General features: G+C 38.5%; 1 long non-coding RNA gene across 1 annotated transcript in view; it reads right to left on the bottom strand.

Moving 5' to 3' along the window:
- The window catches only part of LOC130682031 (uncharacterized), a 32,111-nt gene extending 21,186 nt beyond the window's left edge, over positions 1 to 10,925 (bottom strand). The window contains exons 1-2 of the long non-coding RNA XR_008995336.1: positions 9,896 to 10,925; positions 910 to 981 (exon numbers count right to left, since the gene is read on the bottom strand). This is a non-coding gene — a long non-coding RNA (uncharacterized LOC130682031). The remainder of the gene's footprint in view (positions 1 to 909; positions 982 to 9,895) is intronic.
- Positions 10,926 to 14,916: the final 3,991 nt, after the last annotated feature.

Here is a 14,916-nt window from a genome sequence, read left to right as displayed (position 1 = left end):
GAAAGGAGGATACTGCAACATTGAAGTAAAAGAAAATGGGGACCTGAATCAAGGCAACGGGACCAGAGAAATGAATGAAAAGAATGGGAGTAGGGGATCTTTATGAGAAACTATGTGTGGTGATGAAGAAGGAATCAAGGGTGACCCTAGTTTCTAGTGAGGACATCTGGGTCAGGGGCGATACTGAGTGGTGGAATTATTAACCAGAATAGGGAATACAAAAGAACAGAAAGCTCTCTGGGGAAGAAAGCTAAGCTTTGAAATGTTGAGTTTGAGAAGCCTATTTAACCTCCCAAGAGAAATTCTGGTCAGTCCTTGGACATATGGGCATGGAATTCTGGAGAAGGGTATATATACATGGAGATACAGAATCCTAAACATCACAGGAAGTGGCTGAAGCGAAGCCATGTCATCAGCTTCCCTATCACCACCAATGGCCCAACCACCTATCCAGTCCTTCTGCAGTCCTTACCTTACCAAGTCCCTCAAATCCTGACTCCTGAGCATGCTATTAAGGCTTGCAATAGCTTCTTCCTCCCCACTCTCACCTTTCCAACTGGCCACTGTTACTCCACAACACATCTCTACTAGTTAGGATACAGGAAAAGCTGCTGTAGCAAAGGAACCCCAAAGTACAATAGCTTATATATGATAAGACTTTCTTTCTTATATAATAATCAAGGGCCTGCAGGACAGCTCTGTTCCATGGGAACATACAGTAACCAAGGCTGGTGGACAGCTCAGTATCCCTCTTAGGACCCAAGGGATTGTTCCAATCACTGTCATTTCCCAATTGGTGGGTGAAAAAAAAATCAGGGCAAGCAGCTTCATCTTTATGTAGATAAGTACACATAACTTCTGCTCATATCTCATTGGCCCAAATTTGGTCATATGACTGACTACACCTACCTTCAAAAACTGAGAAATATAGCATCTTCCTGGGCAGCCATGTGATGAGCTTACACTCAGAGGGGTCTGTTACTAAAATGTAGAAAGGGAAAATAGACACAGGCAACAATTAGCAAGCTCTTGACACTTCTAAACCCCTGACCCTCTAAATATCCATGCACACCCTTATTCCCATATATAGAATACACTCATCCCTCCCCTCAGGAGACAACCCAAAGTATAATCCATCAGCTGAGTACAAATAAAGTCTAGCATCTCTGGGTAGTAGTGTGCAGGCCCTGGCATCTGACGTAGCTCCAGAAATCTACATAATAAGAGAATGTTATTCCCCCACAGCTACTCAGGTTTCAGTATATCATGTGGAGAGGGAATAGGAGATCTACAGTGAAAATTTCCATTTGGGAAAGGGAAGAATGGAAAAAGCATTTAGCAATCACTGGGGCATAGCAATGAGAAATGTGATGGGCAAGAAATGCAGATTCCCTGCCCCAGAGTGAAGGAAGTTCTTATGTCAGACCTTGGTTCTGGTCTCGGGAGGAATGCCCCATACCTGGTCCTCTCTGGACTTTGGCTGTGTCCTTGTCCTTTATTCTCCATGGTCATACCTGAAGTAGGCTTTGTCTGTTGGTTCTACTTGTTAGTAAGAAAGTTGTATTAAAATCTCCCACTATGATTGAGCATTGTCTTCTTCTCCTTGGTGTCTTACCAGTTGTTATTTAATGCATTTTGAGGCCATGTAATTAGCTACATAGAATTTAAAACTGTTCTTTATTCCTAGTTAATTGAATCTCTTCTTAAGAAGTGACCTGCTTTATTTCTAATAATGCTGTTTGCTTTTAATTCAATTTTTTCATACTAATATAGCTACACCTTTTAGTTAGCAATTGTGGGATAAAAGTTTGTCATTTTTTTCTACCTTTCATTATTCTTATGTTTTAAATGTATGTCTTTAAACAACATGGAGTTGGGTTTGTCCATTTGTTTTCCATCTAATGATTTTTGTTTTTTCACTGGAAAATTTAGTCCACTTTTAGTCAATGTATACTGATGTTTGTGTTTATGTCTGTCTTGCCAATGGGTTTCAGCCCCAGACAAGTTCACTATGGATTCAATGTGACCAAAGAAATGACAGTAGAATGTTCTTGGGGTGAAAGGGTTATACCCAACTTTATTCCCACGGTGGCAGGTCAATCACTAGAATCCTGTTCACTCAGAGCGAGTCTGCATGCAGCAGGCCGGTCTCTGCCTCTGGGCCTCTCTACCCCTGCAGCCATCTCAGTCTCTGTCCTCGGCACTGCCACCACTCGAGTCTCATCTCTGCTCTCCTGCAGCCTTGCAGCCGTGCCACCGTGTCACCCAGAGCACTGGGCAGGGCTCTTTATATAGAGTCAATAATGATGTATTGCCCACACATGTGTAGTGAGCTAGCCAACCAGGGCCAGGTGAGAATCCTGGCCATAGGAACCTTCACTTTATCCACAATATCTACTATCTTACTATGCATCTTTTCCTATCTGTTCTGTGTTCCTTTTTCTTTCCTTATTTTGGATTGATAATTTTGTCATTCAGTCATTTAAGTCTCTTTCAGTTTGGATATCATGTACTCCTCTTTTCTTTTGCTAGTTATCCTAAAGTTACAACATGTATTCTTCACTTACAAATATGGAATGTTAATTGATATCTTTCCTCCCCTCTAAATGTGAGAAATCTGGAACATGTAACCCACTCCCACTCACCTTTGTGATATTACTTTAATGCATTTTAAATATCTATCTGTCTATTTCCACTTTGTTAGAGCTCCAAGGACAATATTTCTCAAGTCGGGGGTCCCTGAGCCATGTGCATCAAAATCACATTATGCTTGTTCTAAACTGAGATTCTAGGGCTGCCATCTCAGACTTCATTCAGAACCTATGGCACTAAAACCCAGAAATCTGCTCCTTTCATAGGTTCTCAGGCTGTACTTTGGAAGACTTAAGTGAGAAATTCTTCCCCAAAGTTTAGCCCAACATCCTTAGTAATAGGCAGTCCAAGAGTTTGATTTGATTCTTGCTTAAAGGTTGAGTAAGGCAGAAGAAAGCTGAATACATGCCCCAGTCAGAATTTGTTCAATGCTTCAATCTTTTATCTCCTAGCTAGTTGAAAAGAATCCTCCTTAAATCAAGATGATCCTAAGGAAAAACTCAAGAATTGAGCCCTTATCTGGAGCCAAAATCTAATCCAGTCACACTGTCTCAGGAGTAGCGCTCAGTTGATCCGCTGTGGACGACAGGTACTTCAGTGAGCCTGTCAGTCACTTATGAAAGGTTTGAGAAAGAAGTTAAGCTACTTAAATAGATCTTCACCCCAAATTCACTAGTGAATCCAATTAGGAACTAGCCCTTGAAAATAAGACAGTCTGTGAAGCCATATCTTTTATGAGATGATGGCAATTATGAATAGTGAGGTTTGCCCCAATGTTATTATGTGGCAAAATAAGAAGTTAACACCATGTTAATCTTCAACATTATTTTGAAATTTTACTAGTTCAAGAAATCTATAAATCTTCAGATCTCAGAATCACTGACTTACAACTCCTTAAGCCACTGCAGATTCCAGTATTCAAAGAATCTCTCGGCCTGCCTGGTAAAGTCTCTGCACAGAGCAGGAAAAGCTGCATTCCACACTGTCAGGGACATGATTAATTACCTATTGGGATTAGCCAACAGAATCTATGTTCCCATGTTTTCGTGACATGGTTACTTAAATGTCTCAGCTTTGCTCATACTCTGGAATTACAATGCTTTGCCAAGTGTTTGTCTTTGCTTTCTTGCAGGAGAAGCAAAACAAAATGGCCACGCAGTTCATGAGCAACACCTTTACCTTTCTCACTTCTGCGCCAACATGCAGCGCCACAGATTTCTTCAACTTTTAAAGGAAAACTGGGTGCAAGTTCTTGTGTTTTCCACAGCTGAATAATCTTAACATGGAAACATGTGCACGTTCCACACCACAGACTTCAATAGAAAGTTGCAGAAAATTTGAGCTTTTTAATCAGATGATCTTGACCTCTACTCAAAAAATGAAATTCTGTGAGGAAACTGCACTCAGGGCAGTCTTTGGTCTTTTGTAACGCTGGTTTCTCTTACTTCTCTCTAACCAAAAGGGTACTTCAAAGACCATCTGGATAGGGAGGATGGTATTACAAATGAACTGCTATGAGATTTTTAAAGTCGGATTTGTTTTGGAAATTACTGTCAGCTGGAGGATGCTTCACATGTGAACTTTGCTAAATCCCTTAGAGTTAAGCTAACTCTGCTTATCGATGAAATAATGTTCATCATCTCAGTAAACTAATAGGCTAGCATACATTTCATGAGCTGGGGTAACCTACTTAACCTACAACGATTGACAGATAATTACCACACACCCTTACGGTTGCATTTCACTAGATTAATCTGCTTTCATAACAGAATCACTTAGGCCTACTTCAATCTTTCTAGATTATGATTCAGATAAAAGGGTAATTTGTGAGGAATAAGGTATCTCTAAGATCTGTAGGTTTGGAGCAATATCACAATTTTAGGTTTTTAAAGACACCTATTCACTGGTGTCTCTAAGGCAGAAATGTGGGCTTGCTCTAAACCCCTATGCTTTATATCTATAGATTCTTTATAAATCCATTCATGGATTTGTCCCATCATTCCATCAGCTCTCACCAAGCTGTGTTTGTGTCTGTTATGATGGGATGTATGCAACGTTTGACTATATTAGGAAAAAGAAGCTAACACTTGGAAAGAGGCAAAAGGATGTGTGCTTGTCATTTCAGGGCCAGACTGAAGCTTCCTTTAAGAGCCTTTATCTAACAAGCCCACCGAAGGATTTACTTAGATCTTCCCGGGAATGCACTGTTGCTTGATTAAAGCTCAAGCATATTAACTTGTAGATTTTTGTCCAGTAGAGATGCAAAATATTTCTATGCAGAAGTGATAACCCCAAAGGTTATGGTTTTATTGCCCTGTTTTTCTTCTAACTTAGCAAACTTAGTTCAGCATGCTTTTCCTTTTTTAAGCATATGAATCTGTCTTTTGAATCCTCCTTTGTACCAGATTTACCATCCTGCTGGTTACCTCATTAATGCACGAAAGTGGTGATAACATGTATTCATCCTATATATTCATTAGGGTTATGTTTTTGAAAATTACACTTTGTCTCTCTGAAGAAAAGATGGATCTCACAAGACACCCAAGAAAATGAATCTCATTGCCTTAGTTTCTCGAATCTCACCTCTCTGAGGAAACATTTTATAAGAATTACACCAGTGCATTTTGATTCCCCCTTTAAATCCTATTTCCTGGTAGTCTTCTGACAGAGTCATCAAGCTTATTGTCCCAGGAAAGAAAGGACAGACAGGTGCTGCCCAGAACAGAAAGGCCATTCATTAGCTTTGAATTTCAAAGCTGATTTTCTTGACCTCTTTTTAGTAAGACAATGTACATAAAACCCAAGCATTTTGCAGAAAGGGATTTCTAAATAACAAAGTTCCCTTTTTAATATACAGGCCCTAGGTGCCAGCAGAAGGGAGGCCCCCCAGGCTGTAAAGAAGAGAGGAGAAAAGCGTCCTCCACCTTCAGGGCTCAACAGTATGGAAAAGCAAGGTGGAATGGAGTCTGGGAGGGAGGTCACAAGACCCAAATGTCTTCACCTCCCCCTTCGAGGTTGAAGTACTAGGGCAGGAATTATGTAAGCTAGGTTGCTGGGAAATCAGAGGACAGGAGTGGGAGGGTCTGGATCCTGCTTTTCTGTGGGAGGTTAACATCTGCCCTTTGCCACTATGAGGTCACAGAAGAAATACCCCTCCCTCACACACTCAGATATCTTCTTGGTGAGGAGCAGTGGGAGAGGCAGAACTCCTACCCGGTGAACATTTTATGGAGTCATCGAAGTAGAGACTGTTTACCTATAAAAACATTTTAAATTATGGGATTGAATTGAGGTCCATAAATTGGGCTTGATCTTGTCACTTGGCCCCTCTTCTACCTGGAAGATGGGAGCTTGTCAGATGAATCAGAGCAGACTTAGAGAAATAAGAAACTACATTTTAGCCCAGCTGAGTATATCTTCAGAAAATCTGAAAGGTTGCCACCGTTAAGCAAATGAAATTCATTTGAGTAAGTTTGAAGATCTAATAGGCTTTATTCAGCAGTTGATGAATGGGGTACCATCCCATCTAGCAAATAGAAAGGAGCTCCAAGGAGTTGCACAAAATGGAAGGCTTTTATAGGCAGAAGGTATGGAAAAAGGAAATTTCTAACAAAGAGTGGATTGTTTCAGGCAAGGTCCCCTTCCTTTGGGGTATGGGTAGGGGTCTTTCCTGCAGATTACCTCACTAGTGCTAATAAGGTATGCCAGATTGACTGGTTAAATGTCATATTCCTGGGAGAGGCTGATACTGCAATTAGGCTAGCTATTAAGTCTTGGTTTGCATATTAAGTCACTTGGGGCTTAGCATAAGTGACTCCATTTTGGTACTATTGTCTCTTTTTGTCTTTAATGCCACCTATGTATGTATTGCATGTTCCTCTATCCTGTTTTGCTATATATAATCAACAAATGCATTGTTGTTTTTTGATTTCACAAAGAACATGTCCTATTTTCTTGTGATTTCTGGTCTCCATCTGACACATCTGGAAGCTTTCTACAATGCTTGTTTCCAACAAGATCAAGTCAGGGGACAGACTCTAGTAATCAGGTACCAGAAGTACAACCACACTGATTATAGATTTGTTGGGGTCTCCTTAGAGTTCTTTCAATATTTGCTTCCCATATTTCAAGACTGTGTTATTAGGTGCCATTCACCAACTATAACATGGTCTACCTACTTTCTGGCTTCCTTTGGATTAGATAAGGCCATGTGAATAATTGTGGAGTATATTGATGCCAATGTGTAACTTTTCAGAGCTCTTTTTCCCTCTGGTGTGGTGACTAGCAATGTTTGAGAGTGGCTGATGCATCAGCCTGGGTTTCTGAGTCACTATAGTGAGCAGAGCTCCCAGATCACCTGTGAACGACATGTAGCATGAGTGGGAAATACACTGTGCTGTTTGGGCTTATTACAACAGAACCTAGCTTATCCTATCTGAGATAGATGTTTTAAAGAAGGGAAGTAACTAACTCAAGACACTTTCTTCTAAAGAGGACACTGCGTGGTGCTTTCTTCTAATAGCTCATCTCTTTATATGTGGATGTTTTTACATAGTGAAAGAAGTGAAGACAATTAGGAAAGTACAGGAAGCAAAATATAAAAAGAAAATAAGATCCATAGTCCTATTTTGCAGGTATTGCTAACATTTTGATATATTTTCTTTCTTTTGTTTTAATGTAGGTAACTCATACTGACTATAGGAATATGAAAAAATATATGCAAAAAAAAATCTATAATCCCACCACTCAAAGATAACTAGCTACCTCTGCGGGGGGGACTATCCCTTCAGGCTTATATTTATACATCTAAACATTCTTACCTCTTCCTATTCTTTTAAGGGATTTAAAATGTATGTACTCTTTTTAACCTGTATTTTTACCACTTAATATATTGTAAACATGTTGTCACATCAATAAACATGTTTCTACATCATTTTATTGGCTGCTCATTTTTCTATTGCATAGTTGTACCATATTGCTTTCACTAAACCTTACATTGAGTTGTTGAACATTTGATTTGTTTCCAATTTGTAACTAAAAAAACATTAAGGTTGTTTCTACTTTTTTGCATAGTGATTCATTTCTTTACAGCCAATCATTTCCCTAGGGTTATCTCTTAGAAGTGGAATTTCTGGGCAAAAAGCTTTTAATTATACTAGCTTATAGGATTTTGCTTGACTCCTTTTCTTATGCTGTTATAATCATGCAGTGAACAAACTTTCATATTGTGTTTTATTTTTTAACAAAAATATTTTCTTATGTTATCACATGTGTTCTGTAAAAACAATTTTAATATCTTTATGTGGACATAAAGTTGAGTCAAGTTAGTCACTTTAATCTATCCATTCCACAATTTTGGTTGTTGGACAGCTAGGTAGTTTCCAGTTATTCACCGGGGTAAATCATACTTTTAGGAACTTCTCTTTGTAGAAAGCCTAGTGCATATTTAGGATGATTAATTTACACTAAATTCCTAGAAAAGGAATCACTGCCTCAAAAGCCATAGACATTTTTGAGGTTAGTAAATATTGCTAAATTATCTTCCAAACTAATGATATCAATCTACATTGCAATGTGTCATGTCTTATCATTACAATTTATAGACTAGATATTATAACAGGCTGATGGGTTGCGGAACAACCTTCCTTAGAACTCTTTGAAAAGAAAACAAACTTCCTTCTCTTCGTTTTTTAAGTGACTTTCCTTGTACCAGTCTCACGTCTGTAGTCTACACCTTGGGGAGAACTCTGCAATGTAACTAAAGTTCAGGTTCACTTCCAGACAGACAAAATACACAATTTGTTAAAAAAGGGAGTTACAGTAAGGAAGGCTCAATCTAAGTACTATCTTTCCATGAAAGAAAATATTCTAACACCAAAAGAAGGAATTTCTCATACAAAACAAACAATACATACAAGTTAGACTTCAACCTATTATTTTTCAGGTTATTAAGAAGTTTTCTCTTGAGGAATTGTTCAGATGATATTAAAATGATAATAATCTATTCTTTCCTCTGTAGAATTCTAATGAACAAAGAACCGGTTTGTATTGTATTTTAAACATCAAGGTGCCTGGTGTAAACCTCAGTTTCTCAACCCTGAAACTATTGACATTTGGGGACATATCATTCTTTGTTGTGGGGGGCTGTCCTGCCCATTGTGGGATGTTTAACAATATCTCTGGCCTCTACCCCATAGACGCCAGTAGCATCCACCCCTTCCCCACTTGTGACAATCAAAAGTGTGTCCAGATGTTGCCAAATGCGCCCTGGGGGATGCAGTCATCTTGGTTGAGAACCACTGGTGTCATATGACACATTTCATTCTATTTAATAATATCTGGTTATGTCCAGATGAATGACAGACGGAAAAGATGGAGAGCTTGGACACTAGCATCCTTTAATGGATATTTTCATATTAATTTCATTGTTTCAACTTGACCTGAGGCATTTTGAGAAAAATATATGTCTTACCTTAGCAAATAAAGGAAAAAAAATGGACATCAATTGCTAAATATAAAGTGTTCTAAATTTGTAAATCAAATATGTGGGTTCCATATAAATTATAGTAAACTGAACATTTTAATGAAGATAATTTTTTAGCAAAATGCTGAATAATAACAACAGATTCACTCATTATATAATCACCTGTGAATATATTTTAGCAGCAAATGGACTTTTCTGTTTTATTAAGTAAAATACAAGGTCAGATATCTGGGTTTTCTAAGGCCTTATAGAAATAATTTCAAAGCTGCTTTGTTATGAATTTTACTTTCAATCTGGAAAATTTACATTGCATTTCAAATAGGACAACTTTAAACCCTCATTACAATCAGAATAACATCTGAATTAGAATCCTTAAGAAAAATCTTTAATAATTAAGATAGGCAGTTTTATCTTTGCCCTTAAAATCAAACCAATTATTTTTGGATTGTATTCTAATAATTGTCCCTATAAATTTGGCTCAAAATTTTTCCTAATAGATATGTTAACTATTACACTATGTCTTTCCTTGGACATTATAACAACTCTTTCCAACATTTTGATACCTGACATGTCACAGGGCAACTGTCGTCTCTCTCCTCGGAACTTCCCTTTACCCCAATGGTATAAGGATATTCTCATATGCTTATGCTCAGTAACATGCCCTCCTGATATGAGGAAAAATTATCAAATATTTGGTATAAAATAGTCTTTTCTTGGACTGTATTTAAAATATCCTCGGATCAATTAAAATGCTTTCATCTGTGAATAACAACATCCAACTAAAAGTAGCATATGTAACAGGAATTTTAATTGTCTTACCTAACAAGAAGTAGAAAGTTAGGTCATCCCGGGCTAAACAGCGTCAGCAGTGAGCCAGGCTCCTTCCATCCCCTTACGTTGCTATCCTCAGCCTGTTGGCTTTGGTCTACTGTTTAATGCCTCCAGTATGGCCTCCAGAGCTCCCATAACCTATGAAATGACAGATGGGAAGAGGTGGGAAAGAAAGCTCTTCTTGAATATCTCGCTTTCATCAGGATGGAAAATCTTTCTAGAAGAGTCTAGAGAGAATGTTGCCAAAAGGCTCATTGGCCTGTCCTGGGTCACATGTCCAACCCTACATGTAAGGAGGGTGGAAGAGACAGTATCTGGCATTTTAACGTCTATTATGGGAAAGAGACTCTTCCAGAAGAGAAAATAAGAGAGAAGAATGGCTTTTGGGCAGGCAACCAAAAGTGTGTGCCAACTCCTATTTTGGGAGAATATTCCTCAGTCTAAAAACCTGTGATACTACCAAAGATCTATGACCATTCTAAATGGTTACCTCTTCTACTCCCTGTTTTGATTTGAATTTAAAACGAGCTTTAAGGAACCCAATCCAGTATGAGAAATATTTTATGCTACACAAAAAAGCCACAAGTAGGTTAAGGTTGTAAGTGGTTTGCTAAAATAAAAACCTGCTTGATTTCTCTTTAGTAAGACAGATCCTTTGTGATTCTGTGTGTTGCCTTATCTCCATAAAGCTTGCATATTCAAAAAATGTGCTAATGCAGCTGGATGGAAGCGTCCCGGCACACTCAGCCCAGGAGCTGGGAATCTCAGGGAACTCCAGGTGCCCTAACTCCCTGGGTGGCAGGGCAGTGCTGAGGCTCCTCACAGTGATAAACAGACTCCCATCTATTCCCCCTCCGGCGCGGCCCCGCCATAGCAGAGCAGAAGCCTGAAAGTGGCCACACCCACAGCAACCGCATGAAGCTTACTGAAGAGCAGCCTGGGCAAGAATCAGAGACCCCGTCTGCGTGCAACTGCCCACCACAAGCCGCTAGGGGTCGCCGTTCTTCCAGGAAAGAAAGGCCAGGAGAAAGCAGGAAGGGATTTTGTTCTCCCAGCTGGCACATGCGCCATCTGCCCATCACCATGAAAAGGCAGAAGAATTTGATTCAGACGAGAATCACACATACATCATCCCCTGAGAGGGAACCTGGGGAGATAGACCTAACCAATCTTCCTGAAAAAGAATTCAAAATAAAGGTCATAACCGTGCTGATGGGCTTGCAGAGAAATATGCAAGAGCTAAGGAGGGAGAAAGCAGAAATAAAACAATCTCTGGAAGGACTTAAAAAGCAGAATGGAAGAGATGCAAGAGGCCATTAATGGAATAGAAATCAGAGAACAGGAATGCAGAGAAGCTGATGCAGAGAGAGATAAAAGGATCTCCAGGAATGAAAGAATATTAAGAGAACTGTGTGACCAATCAAAACAGAACAATATCCACATTATAGGGGTACCAGAAGAAGAAGAGAGAGAAAAAGGGATAGAAAGTGCATTTGAAGAAATAATTGTTGAAAACTCCCGCAAACTGGGGGGAGGAAATAGTCTCTCAGACCACAGAAGCCCACAGAACTCCCAACAGAAGGGACCCAAGGAGGACAACACCAAGACAAATAATAATTAAAATGGCAAAGATCAAAGACAAGGACAGAGTATTAAAGGCAGCTAGAGAGAGGAAAAAGGTCACCTACAAAGGAAAACCCATCAGGTTATCATCAGACTTCTCAACAGAAACCTTACAGGCCAGAAGAGAATGGCATGATATATTTAATGCAATGAAACAGAAGGGCCATGAACCAAGGATACAATATCCAGCACAATTATCATTTAAATATGAAGGAGGGATTAAACAATTCCCAGACAAGCAAAAGTTGAGGGAATTTACCTCCCATAAACCACCTCTACAGGGTATTTTAAAGGGACTGCTCTAGATGGAAGCACTCCTAAGGCTAAACAGATGTCACCACAGAAAATAAAATCACAGCAAAGAAAGCGGAACAATCCAATACTAACTAAAGGCAAAAAATAAAATCAACTACCCACAAAAGCAGTCAAAGGAAACACAAAAGAGCACAAAATAAAACACCTAACATACAAAGAATGGAGGAGGAGGAATAAGAAGGGAGAGAAATGAATAATCATCAGACTGTGTTTATAATAGCTCAATAAGTGAGTTAAGTTAGACATTAAGATAGTAAAGAAGCTAACCTTGAACCTTTGGTAACCGTGAACTTAAAGCCTGCAATGGCAATAACTACATATCTTTCAATAATCACCCTAAATGTAAATGGACTGAATGCACCAATCAAAAGACACAGAGTAATGGAACGGATAAAAAAGCAAGATCCATCTATATGCTGCTTACAAGAGACTCACCTCAAACCCAAAGACATGCACAGACTAAAAGTCAAGGGATGAAAAAAGATATTTCATGCAAACAACAAGGAGAAAAGAGCAGGTGTTGCAGTACTAGTATCAGACAAAATGGACTTCAAAACAAAGAAAGTCACAAGAGATAAAGAAGGACATTACATAATGATAAAGGGGTCAATCCAACAAGAGGATATAACCATTATAAATATATATGCACCCAATACAGGAGCATCAACATATGTGAAACAAATACTAACAGAATTAAAGGAGGAAATAGAATGCAATGCATTCATTTTGGGAGATTTCAACACACCACTCACTCCAAAGGGCAGATCCACCATACAGAAAATAAGTAAGGACACATAGGCACTGAACAACACACTAGAACAGATGGACCTAATAGACATCTACAGAACTCTACACCCCAAAGCAGCAGGATACACATTCTTCTCAAGTGCACATGGAACATTCTCCAGAATAGACCACATACTAGGCCACAAAAAGAGCGTCAGTAAAAAGAACAAGACTGAAATTCTACCAACCAACTTCTCAGACCACAAAGGCATAAAACTAGAAATAAATTGTACAAAGAAAGCAAAAAGGCTCACAAACACATGGAGGCTTAACAACATGCTTCCAAATAATCAATGGATCAATGACCAAATCAAAATAAAGATCAAGCAATATATGGAAACAAATGACAACAACAACACAAAGCCCCAACTTCTGTGGGACACAGTAAAAGCAGTTTAAGAGTATATAGTAATCCAGGCATATTTAAAGAAGGAAGAACAATCCCAAATGAATAGTTTAAAGACACAATTATCGAAATTGGAAAAAGAAGAACAAATGAGGCCTAATCTCAGCAGAAGGAGGGACATAATAAAGATCAGAGAAGAAATAAATAAAATTGAGAAGAATAAAACAATAGAAAAAAATCAATGAAACCAAGAGCTGGTTCTTTGAGAAAATAAACAAAATAGGTAAGCCTCTAGCCAGACTTATAAAAAGAACAAGAGAATCTACACACATTAACAGAATCAGAAATGAGAAAGGAAAAAGTCACGATGGACCCCAAAGAAATACAAAGAATTATTAGAGAATACTACAAAAACCTATATGCTAACAAGCTGGAAAACCTAGAAGAAATGGACAACTTCCTAGAAAAATACAACCTTCCAAGACTGACCCAGAAAGAAACAGAAAATATAAACAGACCAATTACCACCAACAAAATTGAAGCGGTAATCAAAAAACTACCCAAGAGCAAAAATCCCAGGCCACAAGGATTTACCGCACAGTTTTATCAGATGTACAGAGAAGACATAATATCCATTCTCTTTAAAGTTTTCCCAAAAATAGAAGAAGAGTGAATACTTCCAGACTCATTCTATGAAGCTAACATCACCCTAATACCAAAACCAGGCAAAGACCCCACCAAAAAAGAAAATTACAGACCAATATTCCTGATGAACACAGATGCAAATATACTCAACAAAATATTAGCAAACTGAATTCAAATATACATCAAGAGGATCATACACCATGATCAAGTGGGATTCATCTCAGGGATGCAAGGATGGTACAAAATTCAAAAATCCATCAACATCGTCCACCACATAAACAAAAAGAAGGACAAAAATCACATGATCATCTTCATAGATGCTGAAAAAGCATTCGACAAAATTCAACATCCATTCATGATAAAAACTCTTAACAAAATGGGTATACAGGGCAAGTACCTCAACATAATAAAGGCCATGTATAAAAAACCCACAGCCAACATTATATTCAACAGCGAGAAGCTGAAAGCATTTCCTCTAAGATCGGGAACAAGACAAGGATGCCCACTCTCCCCACTGTTATTCAACATAGTACTGGAGGTCCTAGCCACGGCAATTAGACAAAACAAAGAAATACAAGGAATTCAGTTCGGTAAAGAAGAAGTCAAACTGTCACTGTTTGCAGATGATATGATATTTGTACATAAAAAAACCCTAAAGACTCCACTCCAAAACTACTAGAACTGATATCAGAATTCAGGAAAGTTGCAGGATACAAAATTAATACACAGAAATATGAGGCTTTCCTATACACTAACAATGAACTAATAGAAAGAGAAAGCAGGAAAACAATAACATTCACAATTATATCAAAAAGAATAAAATACCTAGGAATAAACCTAACCAAGGAAGTGAAGGACCTATACCCTGAAAACTGTAAGACACTCTTAAGAGAAATTAAAGAGGACACTAACAAATGGAAACTCATCCTATGCTCTTGGCTAGGAAGAATTAATATCGTCAAAATGGCCACCCTGCCCAAAGCAATCTACAGATTCAATGCAATTCCCATCAAATTACCAACAGCCTTCTTCAATGAACTGGAACAAACAGTTCAAAAATTCATATGGAAACACCAAAGACTGCAAGTAGCCAAAGCAATCCTGAGAATGAAGAATAAAGTGGGAGGGATCTTGCTCCCCAACTTCAGGCTCTACTACAAAGCCACAGTAATCAAGACAATTTGGTACTGGCACAAGAACAGAGCCACAGACCAGTGGAACAGAATAGAGACTCCAGACATTAACCCAAACATATATGGTCAATTAATATACGATAAAGGAGCCATGGACATAC

This window comes from Manis pentadactyla, chromosome X, assembly GCF_030020395.1.
Source record: "Manis pentadactyla isolate mManPen7 chromosome X, mManPen7.hap1, whole genome shotgun sequence".
NCBI classification, from domain to species: domain Eukaryota; kingdom Metazoa; phylum Chordata; class Mammalia; order Pholidota; family Manidae; genus Manis; species Manis pentadactyla.
Note: the sequence above shows the minus strand (reverse complement) of the source record. Positions and strands in the feature narration are given on the sequence as shown.